The 13,620-nt window shown below is 49.7% G+C and overlaps 1 protein-coding gene across 8 annotated transcripts in view; it reads right to left on the reverse strand.

The window, feature by feature from the left end:
• The window catches only part of RIMBP2 (RIMS binding protein 2), a 221,268-nt gene that overhangs the window by 101,949 nt on the left and 105,699 nt on the right, over positions 1–13,620 (reverse strand). Inside the window, exon 1 of one of the 8 annotated variants that reach the window (XM_058691508.1) lies at positions 8,942–9,629. The exons of the other annotated variants lie outside the window; for them this stretch is intronic. The gene's annotated coding sequence lies outside the window, so the exon portion shown is untranslated. Of the gene's footprint in view, positions 1–8,941; positions 9,630–13,620 lie in introns of those variants that run through there. 8 annotated transcript variants of the gene reach the window in all.

Genomic DNA, 13,620 nt, shown 5'->3' on the forward strand with positions numbered 1-13,620 from the left:
CACTAATGCACGAAACTGAAATAGCTGTATTTGATTTTTTATCTCTTGTTTAGCAAAAATATGGGGAGGGGGAACAAATCCTGATAAGGATAAAGGCAAAGGAGAAGGGTCCCTGCAACAGTTACAAATTCTAACACCCCAGGGAGTGAGCAGGCAATATAAAGGGGTAGATTGGGCCAGAAAGAAGAACATTCTAGAGTGATAAGAAATGCAGAGATTGGCAAGGCTCATGCCCCCATCTAAAGAAGTCAGCAGCAAACTGTCTCCAACCTGTTGATGCAAGGCAGGAGAGAGAACCCAGCTGTTCCAGGTTTTTAGGAACTGGAGGTCCGGGTTCCTATCTGAAACATCCCTGTTTTTAAATGTTGGCTCTTAACTGAGACAAAAACATACACTGTGTGCTCCTTCCCATAACAGATATGTCTTAAAAATGTTGGCTTAAAAATGGGGCACTTTGTGAAAGAAGTCAGACCTGATTAGAATGAAGGGTGGGTGGGTTGGGATGGAGGTGGGACGGGAGTGAAGTGCATTCCCTGGGTGCAAGAAGCGAAAGGAGAAGCATAGGTTCACCAAAGATAAATTTGCCCACTTAACACCTACCCGCTGTGTTGCCTTACCTACCCGCTATGCACTGAAACGTGTCCCCCCAGATTCACATATTGAAGCCCTAATCACCCATTTGGCGATGGAGCCTTTAAGGAAGTAATTAAATGAGGTCACGGGGTGGGGCTTTCATCCGGTGGGACTGGTGTCTTTATAAGAAGAGTCAGCAGAGAGCTCTCTCTCCACACACGTGCCAAGGAAAGGCCACGTGAGGTCACAGCTAGAAGGGGGCCACCTACAGACCAGGAGCAGAGCCCTCTCCAGACACCGGCCGTGCCAGCACCTTGAACTCCAGCCTCCAGGACCACGAGAAAATAAAGCTGCTGCTGCCTAGTCTGTGGTATCTTGTCACGGCTTCCCAAGCTGAGACACAGCCCCTGCCTGAAACACTGAGATACAGCCAGAGTTTCCACAAAGCTCCCAAGAGCAGCTCCAGGGCTGAGCGAGGGGGTACCTGGGTCTTCAGAAGCCCCACCTCATCCACACCAGGAACTGTAATTAAATCCACATTTCAATGGTTCAAGACGGCCACTTTCTCCCTTGAAAGACTCAGTGAATCACCGTTCAGCCAACTGTCAAATGGTGCTATCTTCACTACAAAGGAAAATTTAAGTAAAATAATATCTGACATACTAAATTACAAGTTTAAGTTGGGATTTTATTGGCCTCACACATTTGTTTCCTTCAAATATGTTCATGCACTTTGGCTTTACAGTTTAAGAAAGCTGTAAAAATTTTATAAACCAGTTTTATCACTGGGCACATGTAATTATCTTATGAATTATAAATATATAATATTATGTTAAAATATAATGTAGACTGTGTAGTTATAATATTCAAGTCTAGTAAAATGAGTGTATAATTATTAACTATAATAAAATATAATAAAAATAATTTAAGTCAACACTGGGATGTGCTCGATAGTGCTTTTCTTTCTGAAAAGGCTTCATGAGTGGTTCTCACCTAGAGGAGTGACCAGGAGGACGGAGGAAAGGAAGGAAAAGGGAGTGTGTGTGTGTGTGTGTGTGTGTGTGTGGGTGGGTGTGTGTGCATGTGTATATGCAGGGGAGGGGGGTTCCTTGGGGTGACAGCATTTGAAGCAAAGGAAGAAGGTGAAAAATACAGAATGGAAGGAGTGATTTGCCCCCCCCCGGGTGCTGTCCAAGGTGCTGTGCAAGGTGCTGTCCAAGGTGCTGCCTGGGGGGGGTGCTGTCTGGGGTGCTGTCCAGGGTCTGAGTCCCATTCCTGCCCTTGCACTCAAGGCCAGGACAATTGGTTAAGTCATCATGTTACATGGAGAAATCATTGGGGCCTGGAGGACTTGGGTTTGAGGCCTAATTCTAACACTTACCAAGTGTCCATTTGTTTGTTTTTTTCAAAATTTAATTTAAAGTCTAGTTAGTTAACATAGTGTAATATAGTGTAATATAAGTGCTGAATCACTAAATCACCAAGAGTGATTTAAATGAGGGAATGTGTATACATGCACTTTGCAAACTGGAAAGGGCCATTTGAGTGTGAAAGATTGTTATGCCAATAAAGAGACTGTTACTGAAATAACTGTATCTGGTTTCCTGTCATCCTCAGGTCTGAGGAGGGGAGAGTCAAACTCTAAGTTCCTTTCTATATTCAGAAAAATCTATAAATGTGCACTTGCTTTAACTGTGACAGACACATGCTCTTCCAGACCTGTTTGACATTCAGGCATAATACATACGCCAATAACGCAATTACAGAGAAGCACACTGTGCTATTTAAAAGGTATTTTTCTAACACAGGTTAGAGACAAGCTTAAGCAGAAAAATATAACACACAAAGCAGGTTTTAATGCCAGCTCATGAACCAGACACATCTGAATTTTAAATAAAGCTGCTCTCCATAAAAGTATTTCATCAACTTACATGTACCTGCAACATATGCTCTGTCCTAATGATGGAAAATAAACACAGTTAAAAATTTGTTCGCCTCCCATTGTTCACTCTCATCAGAACACAGGCTGCCCCAAAGACAGCTCAGCTCTTCTCTACCAAAAACAATGGGGTCAAACCCATAAGAATTCTTCTTCTTTTTAATGTTCATTTTTGAAAGGGGGGAGGGGCAGCTCTGAGCTGTCAGCACAGAACCCGACGTGGGGCTCGAACTCATGAACCATGAGATCATGACCTGAACAGAAGTCGGCCACTTAAATAACTGAGCCACCCAGGTGCCCCCAGAATTCTTCTACCTAAGATTCATTCACAAGGTTGGGGAGCAAGCAGAGAGGAAGAGAACAGTTATCATGCCACCTGTCCAGGGGTGCAGAAAAGCTGGAACTTTCGTGCACTGCTGGGGAAGGGGGGGGGTATATAAAATGCTGCACCTGTTGTGGAAAACAGTTTGACCACTCTTGAGAAAAGTGAAACAGAATTGCCATATGACCCAATAATCCCACTCCTGGTATTTACCCCAAAGAACTGAAAACCAGTGTTCAAACAAATACTCATATATCAGTGTTGAGAGCAGTGCTACTGTCAGCAGCCAAAAGGTGGAAACCCAGACGTCCATCGTCTGATGAACAGATGAACGAAAAGTGGTCTATCCATTCAACAGAATACTAGTCAGCCATAAAAAGGCGTGAAGGACTGATGTCTGCTACAACACAGACGAAGCTTGAAGACATGCTGAGTGGAAGGAGCCCCTTTTCACAACATAAAATGTTGTGTGTCCATTGTATGTATTTGATAGGAAAGGTCAGAAACAGCAAATGAGACAGAAAGCATACTGATGGTGGCCAGGGGCTGAGGGAGGAGAGGATAAACAGTGGCTGTTGGTGGGTATGGGGTCTCCTCTGGGGTAGGGTGAGTGTTCTGGAACGGGACAGAAGTGGTGGCTGTAAAACACCGAATGTGCTAACCACCACTGGATTGTTCACTGTAAAATGGCTAGTTTTATGACGCAAAAGGTGTCACACATGTCTCCTGCAACAGAGCCTGAACGGAGGCAAACATGTCCCCGCCACGTATCCAAGAGCTTCTTCTTCCGAGTGCCACGTGGGACAACTGGTCCCCAGAGGCAAACTACCAGCACATCTGGTCCTCAACCGAGAAACAGCAGTCTCTCCAAGGCTAGCAGGCAAGGCCAGCACTTGTGAGGTCTATCTCCAGTACAGCTCTTACTGAAGGCGACTTTCAGGGTCAGTTTTCCCATATGTGATTTCAGGATAACCTGCTGACTTCAGAACCGAATCCCGCATAAAATCTGTCTCCACCATACGCTCGTTCAGTGTGTGCAATGCATAATAACTTATAAACTGCATTCACCTACTCTAAAAAAAAAAAAGAAGAAGGGTTTGAGAATGCCTGTAATAAAAGTACTTATGCAATAAGGCAGTTAAGAATAATGATTTTAAAAAAAGAAAAAGAGAACAATATGTGGAAAACTACATGCCAAGGAAATCACATAAAGAAGATTGTTACCCATTGATTGAATATCACATTTGAGTACTGAGCTCGCCAGCTGCTAATGCGAGAAAGAAAATGTATCAATTATAACTTTGTTAATGTAAAGGATGAGCCTCCTAGGATCCTTCCATGAATCACCCAGCAATGTAAAATATTTAAGTGCCTTTTTAAAAAGGCGTCTTGCTTTTTCAAGAGATGATTTATCGGTATTGTTACAACACGCACTATTGCCTTGAGAATGTCAGTGCTTCGCTCTCTCCCTCCAACCAGAGACCTTCCTCCACCAAGTCTCAAATTCTTGATCACAGGAACCTTGAGTTATATGAGCAAGTGAAAATGGTGCTTCTAGGGCCGCCTGGGTGGCTCAGTCGGTTAAGCATCCGACTTCAGCTCAGGTCATGATCTCGTGGTTCTTGAGTTCAAGCCTTGCGTTGGGCTCTGTGCTGACAGCTCTGAGCCTGGAGCCTGCTTCAGATGCTGTTGCTTGCGTGCTCTCTCTCTCTGTCTTTCTCTCTCTCTCTCTCTCTCTCTGCCCCTCCCCCTTTCATTCTCTGTCTCTCTGTCTCTCTCAAAATATAAATACACATAAAAATTTTTTCTTTGAAAACGGTTCTTCTGAAACATGGCCCAACGAGGCAGAGTCAGGCTATAAATTTGGACGAATTAAGGAGCTCTCTGTGTTACCCAAACATTGACTCAGTAAGACTAACTTTCTTTCCCCAAAGACAGATCACTTCCATTAACACTGACAGAATTCGCCTCATGACTCAGGGCCCTCCAGGTGTTAGAAAACATGTCCTTAGTTTTAGATCCACATCTGTCTTCTGTTCACAACGCGGTACATCTGACACCATGGAAAACAGACCAAATTCCTTTCCCACGTGGATGTTTTCAGATATTTTTAAGTTAATTGTTTAGATGAAAACAAAGCATACATACACAAGAGAGCACATGCCATAGGTGTACAAGTCTGTTAATTTCTACAAAGGGCACACGTCAGCATAGCATAACCCAGACCAAGAAAGAGACCATTTCCAGGAGCACCAGATTTCTCTCCTGCCTTCCTCCCAGTCAATCCCTCCCCCAAAGTGACCACTGTTGTGATTTCTAGGTCCGCAAATCTGTTATGCCTCTTTGTTCATTCTGTGTAAATGGAACAGAGACATCTTTTTGGCGTCTGGGTATTTCTCTCAATACTTTGTCCACGATTCACCCATGGCTGTGAAACACTGCTTCAGCACTTCGTCTCTTGCATAAATATTCCAAAACTTATTTCTTCATATTCGGCTCCTGTTGAACACCAAGGTTGACCCCGATCTGAAGCCTTTAAAAATAACGCTGCTGGGGCGCCTGGGTGGCTCAGTCGGTTGAGCGTCCGACTTCAGCTCAGGTCACGATCTCGCGGTCCGTGAGTTCGAGCCCCGCGTCGGGCTCTGGGCTGATGGCTCAGAGCCTGGAGCCTGCTTCCGATTCTGTGTCTCCCTCTCTCTCTGCCCCTCCCCCGTTCATGCTCTGTCTTTCTCTGTCTCAAAATAAATAAATGTTAAAAAAAATTTAAAAATAACGCTGCAAAGAACATTCTGGAACATGTCTCTTGGCAGATGTGTGTATCTCCTGACGAATATTTGCCTGGGGGTGTTGCTGCTGGATCGTGGCACATGCGGGCGTTCAGGTTTTATAGAAACCGCCAGATGGTTCTGGACAACGAGGAGCGTCGGGAGTCCTCACCAACACGTGGCACCCATGGTTCTCCTCCGGGCTGGCCACGCCAGTGGGGCATGGTGGTGCCCTTCAGATGGATGACGACAGCAAAGCTCACCGAAGCCAGAGCTCTTCTTCTAGAAGTCAGCAGACAGTGGATTCAGAGGTCCTGGTAGAGATGACCTTCAAGGCAGACTTCACACTGGATGGCCCAAAAGCCTAGGAGTTACACCAGCACGTGAAGCAGCCCGGGGCTGAAGATCAGTGGTGGTTCAGACTGGGGCAAAGAGAAGGGTGTGTGGCCTCTCAGGGAGGGTGCCATTTCGCAGCCCCAAGCGACCACCGCCAACAGCCGACGTGGGCTGGCATCGCCACGTCTTCTATTAGAAACGGACAGCGTGGGGCGCCTGGGGGGCTCAGTCGGTTGAGCGTCCGACTTCAGCTCAGGTCACGATCTCGCGGTCCGTGAGTTCGAGCCCCGCGTCGGGCTCTGGGCTGACAGCTCAGAGCCTGGAGCCTGGAGCCTGCTTCCGATTCTGTGTCTCCCTCTCTCTCTGCCCCTCCCCCTTTCATGCTCTGTCTCTCTCTGTCTCAAAAATAAATAAACGTTAAAAAAAAAAAAAAAAGAAACGGACAGCGTTTTGTAAAATCTCCCCAAATCTGAAGTTTTGAATGTGAAGGCAGCTAAAGAGAACCTGCCTTAGACCTGTTTGGCGGCCACGGACCACGAGCCACCAGCTCCACTCAACAGTTTGCACGCCAACTCATGCTCACCTCGCCATCGACAGGACCTCAGACAGGCGCCCTTCCGTGAGGGGCTCTGGGTTTTTCCAGCCCCCTCCGTCAGGAACGGCCGCCACCCAGCTCTTCAGTGGGACCGTCTCATTTGCAGGCAGAGCGGTTGGTCTCTCAGTCAGAGATCAGATGCCGCTCGTTTTGGCTCTCCAAACTTCGCATCTCCAAATTCCTTTAACTCTAAGGTTATTTTCTAAAGACTAAGGTGAAGCCCCGCTTCTTGCCTTACGTGAACCATATCCCGCCCCTGCAAGGATCTGCCTGAATCCTCTTGCTGAAGCGAGCACACCCTCTGCGGATGTGGAAAGACAGATACGACTCAACACGACGTGGGGTCCTGGGAAGTGTGGAAGCAGAGGTCGGAGTCCAGGCCGCACAGTCTGATGCCTTTGCTCCCTCTACATACAAGCCTGGCCGTGTCTGCAGGGCCCATGCCTCCCGTGGTCTCGGACTCAGGTAAAGGCTGGGGTGAGTTGGCAAAACCACCCTCAGGGTCACTTAGCAAAGCTTTGCCCAGACTGAGCGTGTCTCTCCGATCGTTTTACGTGGTGCGTGGACCCGGCACCTTAAACGACTGACTCACATCCTGAGAAAGCTCCCCCTTGTCCTCAACCCTTTGAAGTCCTTCCGCAGAGTGTCTCAGCAGGTGCTAGGCTCCTGGCTCGGCGCATCTACAAATAGAAAGTGGGCCGCAGGCTCTGAGCCGTGGGCAGGCCACCGCTTACAGAACTTCAAAGGTTGCCTTCTGTCTCCTTTTCATTTCTCCAGTTAGACTGAATATACAAAAAGCAATACGGGTTTTCATTTAATAATAACGATACGAAGGTCCTTTTAAAATGACATTTAGTTTACGGGTGAAACGACTTGAACACGTTCATTAACAATGTGTCTTGGAGAGGCTGATGGTGATGGTTGTATTGAAGCCGCACAAACAGTGAAGCTGGGACGATAGGAATAGTGACTAAGGTGGCACCGGACGTGAATCCAGCCAATGATTCATTGGTGCCTCGCGGCAAGCCCTTAAATGGGTCACTATTTCTGCCCCCGTTTTGCAGATGGGGAAATTGAGGCATGGGGCAACTATGTGACAGAGCCAGGGATGTGTATAAGAATGAGACAGACAGACAGACAGACAAAGAGACAGACTGGCTTATGGAGCTGGGAGAACATCGCCACCCACTTACATGTTATTTTGGGTCAAAAAAAAAAATCATCCTGTGGCTGTTGCCTTCCAAAACACAGATGGGTCCAGAATAGGTTGACACTTTTGATCCCTATCTGTCAGAGTGATTGGCTCTATCTAACCCAAAATAGAAGCTCAGGAAGGAAGAGCCAGCTCTTGCTTGATTTTATGAATCCTCTGGGAGCAGTTTCCAGAAGGGCTTGGGAGTCCTAGTTTAGCATCGAAAAAAAATTCTCCATCACACCCCAATTATACGATAGTATCTGGACTTTCATTTCTTCGGGGCACTTGTGGACTGACTGACTGTGCAATAATTATCCCCTGGCCAGCCCGGATACCAGAGCCCTAACTCAGAAGTTGCTCTAGGCCTGCTCCGTATAATACAGTAGCCACCATACTGGCTGTTTCATTTTAAAATTTAAGTTGGTTTTGGGGTGCCTGGGTGGCTCAGTCGGTTAAGCGTCCGACTTCGGCTCAGGTCATGATCTCACGGTCTGTGAGTTCAAGCCCCGCGTCGGGCTCTGTGCTGACAGCTCGGAGCCTGGAGCCTGTTTCGGATTCTGTGTCTCCCTCTCTCTCTGCCCCTCCCCTGTTCATGCTCTGCCTCTCTGTCTCAAAAATAAATAAACATTAAAAAAAAAAATTAAAAAATAAATAAATAAATAAATAAATAAATAAAATTTAAGTTGGTTTAAACCAAACAAGATTCTAGCACAGAGGGCTTAGTCCCCTCCTCCTGCATGTGGGCTGGACTCCGGGACCCGCTTCCAAACACTAGAATATGGGAAGAGAAGAAAAGTAACAGTTGAGGAGAAACGCGGCAGGCACCACCTTGACCAAGTGAACAAGGTCAACGTCGCCAATGAGACATGGGTTTTTTTTTTTTTTTCTGTGTTTCTTTCCCCCCAGAATCTATAACCCCAGTGGAATCATGAGAAGACATCAGACAACCCCAACCGGGAGACAGACCATCTGAGATTTGGACAACACTATTCAGAAGCGTCAAGGTTACAGCAGACAAGGAGGAAGTGAGAAACTCTGGCAAATCCAGGTGGGCGGATGCCTGCGGTGTGGCGTCCTGGACGGGATCCTGGGACACAACTACGGTGCCTTTTCTATTCTATTCCCAGCTCTAACTAGCGAGCTGGGGCCGTACGTCTGCAAATGCGGAGATCGGTCCCGTGGAATCTCTCTGGGCTGATACGAGGCCGTGATTTACCTCGTGGGCTTTGCCCCAGAGGTTCTACTCTCCGCCTCCGTAGCTGACATTCTGAACACAACTTAGGATCCGTGAATCCCGTTTGGCCACCGGCATGTGCGAGACACCGGGCGCAGGGCCGGGAAGAAGGCAGTGTTTCGTGCCCAAAGTACAAGGTCGGCAAAGCTCCAGAAAAGGCAGGCTGAGACTCGGCTTTGGAAGCCCCCAGCTCTCCCGCTGGCTGGCAAATTATTTAATCTCACCTGTGGAAATGAGCACCACGACCCACACCCTTGCAGGGTAGTTGGGAAGATTGAAATCAGCAGCCCGTGTGAAAGATCCTGGCCCATATTGGAAAGAAAGCACACGTAAGCTTCTGATCTCCCCCCGCAGAATCCTCCCCCCAGGCGTCTCTATCTGCACAAGAAAACCTTTCCCTCGCACAAACTCGTCAGCCCCGGGGACCAGCACAAGCATCCGGATTTCTTCTGATGGGAGGAAACGAGACTGCCTCTCCGCCCAGCGCGCAGAAGTCACTAGAAGGTCTGCATCGAGTGCTCAGAACCAAGCCCGGGTCCTTTTTAAAAACTGGTCCTTTCGCGCAGGCTGAACTCAGGGTGAAATCCGCTTAAAAGCACGCTCGCTCTCGCTCCGTCTCTCCGGACAGAGCTGTCAGCAAATGTGCCGCTTCCGTTTTCATTCATGCAGGATCTCTGAGCCCCGAAAGCTGACAAATGCAAAGCAGTGCGTGTCTGTAGAATCCCTCGATGTGAATAAAACCTGACACTTTCTACGTTTCTCCCCGTGTCGTATGAGGGAGATTACTCAGAACGGTGGCATGTGAGTGGCTTTGCCCCCCACACTGTTTTATGTGGCCCCAAGATATTTAAGTAGTTATCAACATTAAAAACGGGAAATTTTAGGGGCGCCTGGGTGGCTCAGTCGGTTAAACATCCGACTTCGGCTCCGGTCATGATCTCACGGTTCACGAGTTTGAGCCTGATGTTGGGCTCTGTGCCGACAGCTCGGAGCCTGGAGCCTGCTTCGGATTCTGTGTCTTCCTCTCTCTCTGCCCCTCCCCTGGTCATTCTCTCTCTCTCTCTCTCTCAAAAATAAACATTTAAAAAAATAAAAATAGGAAATTTTATGTAAAAATGAGGATTTACACTTCCTGGTTAAAAACAAAAATCAGAAAACTTGGCAGCCCCGTACACCAATGGTCACAGCTAGCCATAAACATGCACGCTTCTGTCTCTGGTCCTGACTGTCCCTCCTCATTTCCGGGTGGGTGGACACACACAGGCGACCCCTTCCAGGGCCCAGACCTTCACCCGCGCATTGGCCGCCCTTCCTCCCGCACCCCCCGCCTCGACCCCAGGTGTGAGGCTGGCCCCGCCCCACACCGCGTCAGCACGCGGTTGTGCACAGCCCCTGTGCCGCCCTGCACACCACAGTCTACACGCCGTAGCTCTTCAACATCTGAGCTATAATAAGCAAGCATGGTTTCTCGAGTGGCAAAATAGACTTTGCAGGATTCGCATTGATGCAGTGAGTCACGAGCAGTGCAGACCTGCTGGGCCGGGCGGCCGAGAACCCAGAGAGGCCTGTTTCCCACTGGCTCCACGTGCCGCACGGGCCAGGCTCTCAGACCGAGGGCAGCGGCAGGCGGGGCTTCTCCCTCCCGTTCTTATATGTGCTGGGGGGGGGGGGGGCGCCACCGCTGTGCACACGCAGCACCGAGTGAGGGGAGAGGAAGCAGGTGGCAGGGAGCTGGGCAGGCGGAGACGGAGGGGGATCGACCCAGGACGTGCCCGGGGGCGGGTTAATGGTCTTTGGTGGCTTTCTACGGCAGGAGTCAGCAAACCACAGCCGCCATGCCAAATCCAGCCTGCCCCTTGTTTTGGGGAATAAAGTTTTATTGGAACACAGCCATGCTAATTCACTTCTAAAAATCCCGATCTTACGGAGCTTTGGGGAGAATTTGTGTATTCTACTATATTCTGGATATATATATAATTTGTATAGTATTTATTTGTCTACATAGCCTTGTGTATGCAGAAAAGTAAAGCAGGAAACAGATATAGAGATTTCTAGAAAAAGAGGTCGGAGAAGGTATCAGATGATACATAAGCAGAGACCTAATGAAGAGTGGGAACAAGCCATGTGGATATGCCCCAGAAGGTCCCGGAAGGTCCCGGAAGGTCCCGGAAGGTTCCGGAAGGCATGCCAGGCAGACAGCGCAGCGTGGCAAAGGGTGAAGATGGAGACACCGGAACAGAAAGAGCGAAAAACGCAGGACTGGGGGAGGGCGAGGGACGAAGCACCTGGGACACGGAGCAGGGCAGAGGCCCCCCGCGTGTGTGCACGCTCCCAGAAGCAGGTCTCCAGCCTAAGGCACCCGCAAGACTCCCAACCGACTCCCTCGATTCTCTGACGCTCTGGGAGCCCAACGTGAATTGTTTTCAGAGTATCTGCTTGATCCCTTGCCTTAGAAAACACCCATACTCTTGTTGGAGAAAAAGAAACTGGCAAATTGAAGCTGAGAAAAGAGGGCGGTGGATGAAGGGGAGATCCCGGACTACACCGTCTGAAAGAAGTATGACAGGAATGATGCCATTCTTATCCAAAAGGATGTCCTCGGGGCGCCTGGGTGGCGCAGTCGGTTAAGCGTCCGACTTCAGCCAGGTCACGATCTCGCGCTCCGTGAGTTCGAGCCCCGCGTCAGGCTCTGGGCTGATGGCTCGGAGCCTGGAGCCTGTTTCCGATTCTGTGTCTCCCTCTCTCTCTGCCCCTCCCCCGTTCATGCTCTGTCTCTCTCTGTCCCAAAAATAAATAAAAAAAAAAAACGTTGAAAAAAAAAAATTTAAAAAAAAAAAACAAAAGGATGTCCTCTGCAGGACAACGATATCCTAACTCCCACAGCCAGAAGTGAGCGCCACGAGGCCACCGCCAGCTCGCCCGCGGCCCCAGGACATGATCTGACTTGAACGCTCCTTAATGTCAGGGACAATGAATTTCATCCGATGAGACCCCAGGTTTCCAAGGGGATTTTTTAAATTGCAAAAGGGAAAAACAGCCTTTCTGTTTTAAGCAGGAACGAAACTGACTTGTAAGGATGCTTTGCAAAAAAAAAAAAAAAAAAAAAAAAGAAAGAAGAAAGAAAGAAAGAAAGAAAGAAAGAAAGAAAGAAAGAAAGAAAGAAAGAAAGAGAAAGAAAAAAGGAAAATCGTGGTCTGCGTTGCCACTTGTTCTCCGTGAACCCACTGAAGCAGCATTCCCGCGAATCCAGCGACCTGGTTTTCGGAGCATGATCCATGACAAAGCTGCGGGAGTGCTCAGCGGACAGGTGTATGGTCCCTCCACACACAAAGGCCAACGCGTCCGCCTCTCCAAGCCTCGGGGTTTTTCTGACATAACGAGAATATACGTGCGGGTTGACTGTCTGCGGTCTCTGCTCAGGGCTCTGGCTGGAAGCCTGAGAACTGCACTTCCCAGTAGCCCGGCTGCAGGGGGTGCTGGCCCAAGGGGGCAGGTGGAGCCTCTACTGTCGGGGTTCCTTCCTGCACCGGCCGGAACTCAAGCAGCCCTGAGCCTCCCCGGCTGTGCGACATTCCCCGGAAAATCTGTGCACTGGCTCCACGCCACCGGCAAGCAGCACCCCCATTTTGCAGGGGACCAGATGCGGAGAAAGCCCCTCCTCCACACTCCTCGGTTCCAGTGATGCCCCCCTTTTCTTTGTCCTCTGGTCCCAGGGGTGGCGGCCGCTTCTGGCGGTCACTGATGTATGGGGCACCTCGACTCTCCCCTTTGGGTCCTCTAGCCTTGCAACACCGCATCGTCAGAATCCTGTGGCCCAGCAGCACCGGCAGAGGGAACCGGGCACAGCCCTCCACCCAGCCCGGGAGGGACCGCTTCCCTAGTCATCAGCACGACGGCTGGAACCAAGCACCGCCAATGGGGCGGCTTCAAACGGAGGTGTGAACCATCGGTCCTGGAGGCCCGAAACCCAGGCCCGGGTGTGACAGGGTCCTGCTCCCGCCGAAGGTTCCGGGAAAGCATTCGTCCTTGCCTCTTCCCGGTGGCTCCCCGCAACCCTTGGCTGGCAGCTGGCTCGCTCTGGCCTGTGTCTCCATCCCTACTCGGCGTCCTCCCCTGTGCGTCTCTGTGTCTCTTCCTACAAGGACACCAGCAACTCAGGCGTCCGGTGGATTCGGGGCCCGCCCTGCTCCAGCATGACTTCATCTCAACTAACTGCATCTGCAAAGACCCTATTTCCTTTTTTAATTTTTCTAATGTTTATTATTGAGAGACAGAGCACGAGCAGGGGAGGGGAAGAGAGAGAGGGAGACACAGAATCCGAAGCAGCTCCAGCCTCCGAGCCGTCAGCACAGAGCCCAACGCGGGGCTCGAGCTCACAGACCGCGAGACCGTGACCTGAGCCGAAGTCGGACGTTCAACCGACTGAGCCCCCAGGCGCCCCAAAGACCCTATTTCCAAATGAGGTCACTTTCACAGGCTCTGGTGGACACGAATTTTGACGGAACACCATTCACCCCAGTATACCTGGCCAAGAGACACCAGGCAGCCCGGCCAGGGAAGGTCCTTCCACTTCCACCCAGCAGGTATACCAACGGCACTGCCCAAGGGACGTCAGGCAAAGCACAGAGACCAAAACAGCGCGGTGAGTGTTCTGAGAAACC

This window comes from Neofelis nebulosa, chromosome 11 (genome assembly GCF_028018385.1).
Source record: "Neofelis nebulosa isolate mNeoNeb1 chromosome 11, mNeoNeb1.pri, whole genome shotgun sequence".
Taxonomy (NCBI): Eukaryota; Metazoa; Chordata; class Mammalia; order Carnivora; family Felidae; genus Neofelis; species Neofelis nebulosa.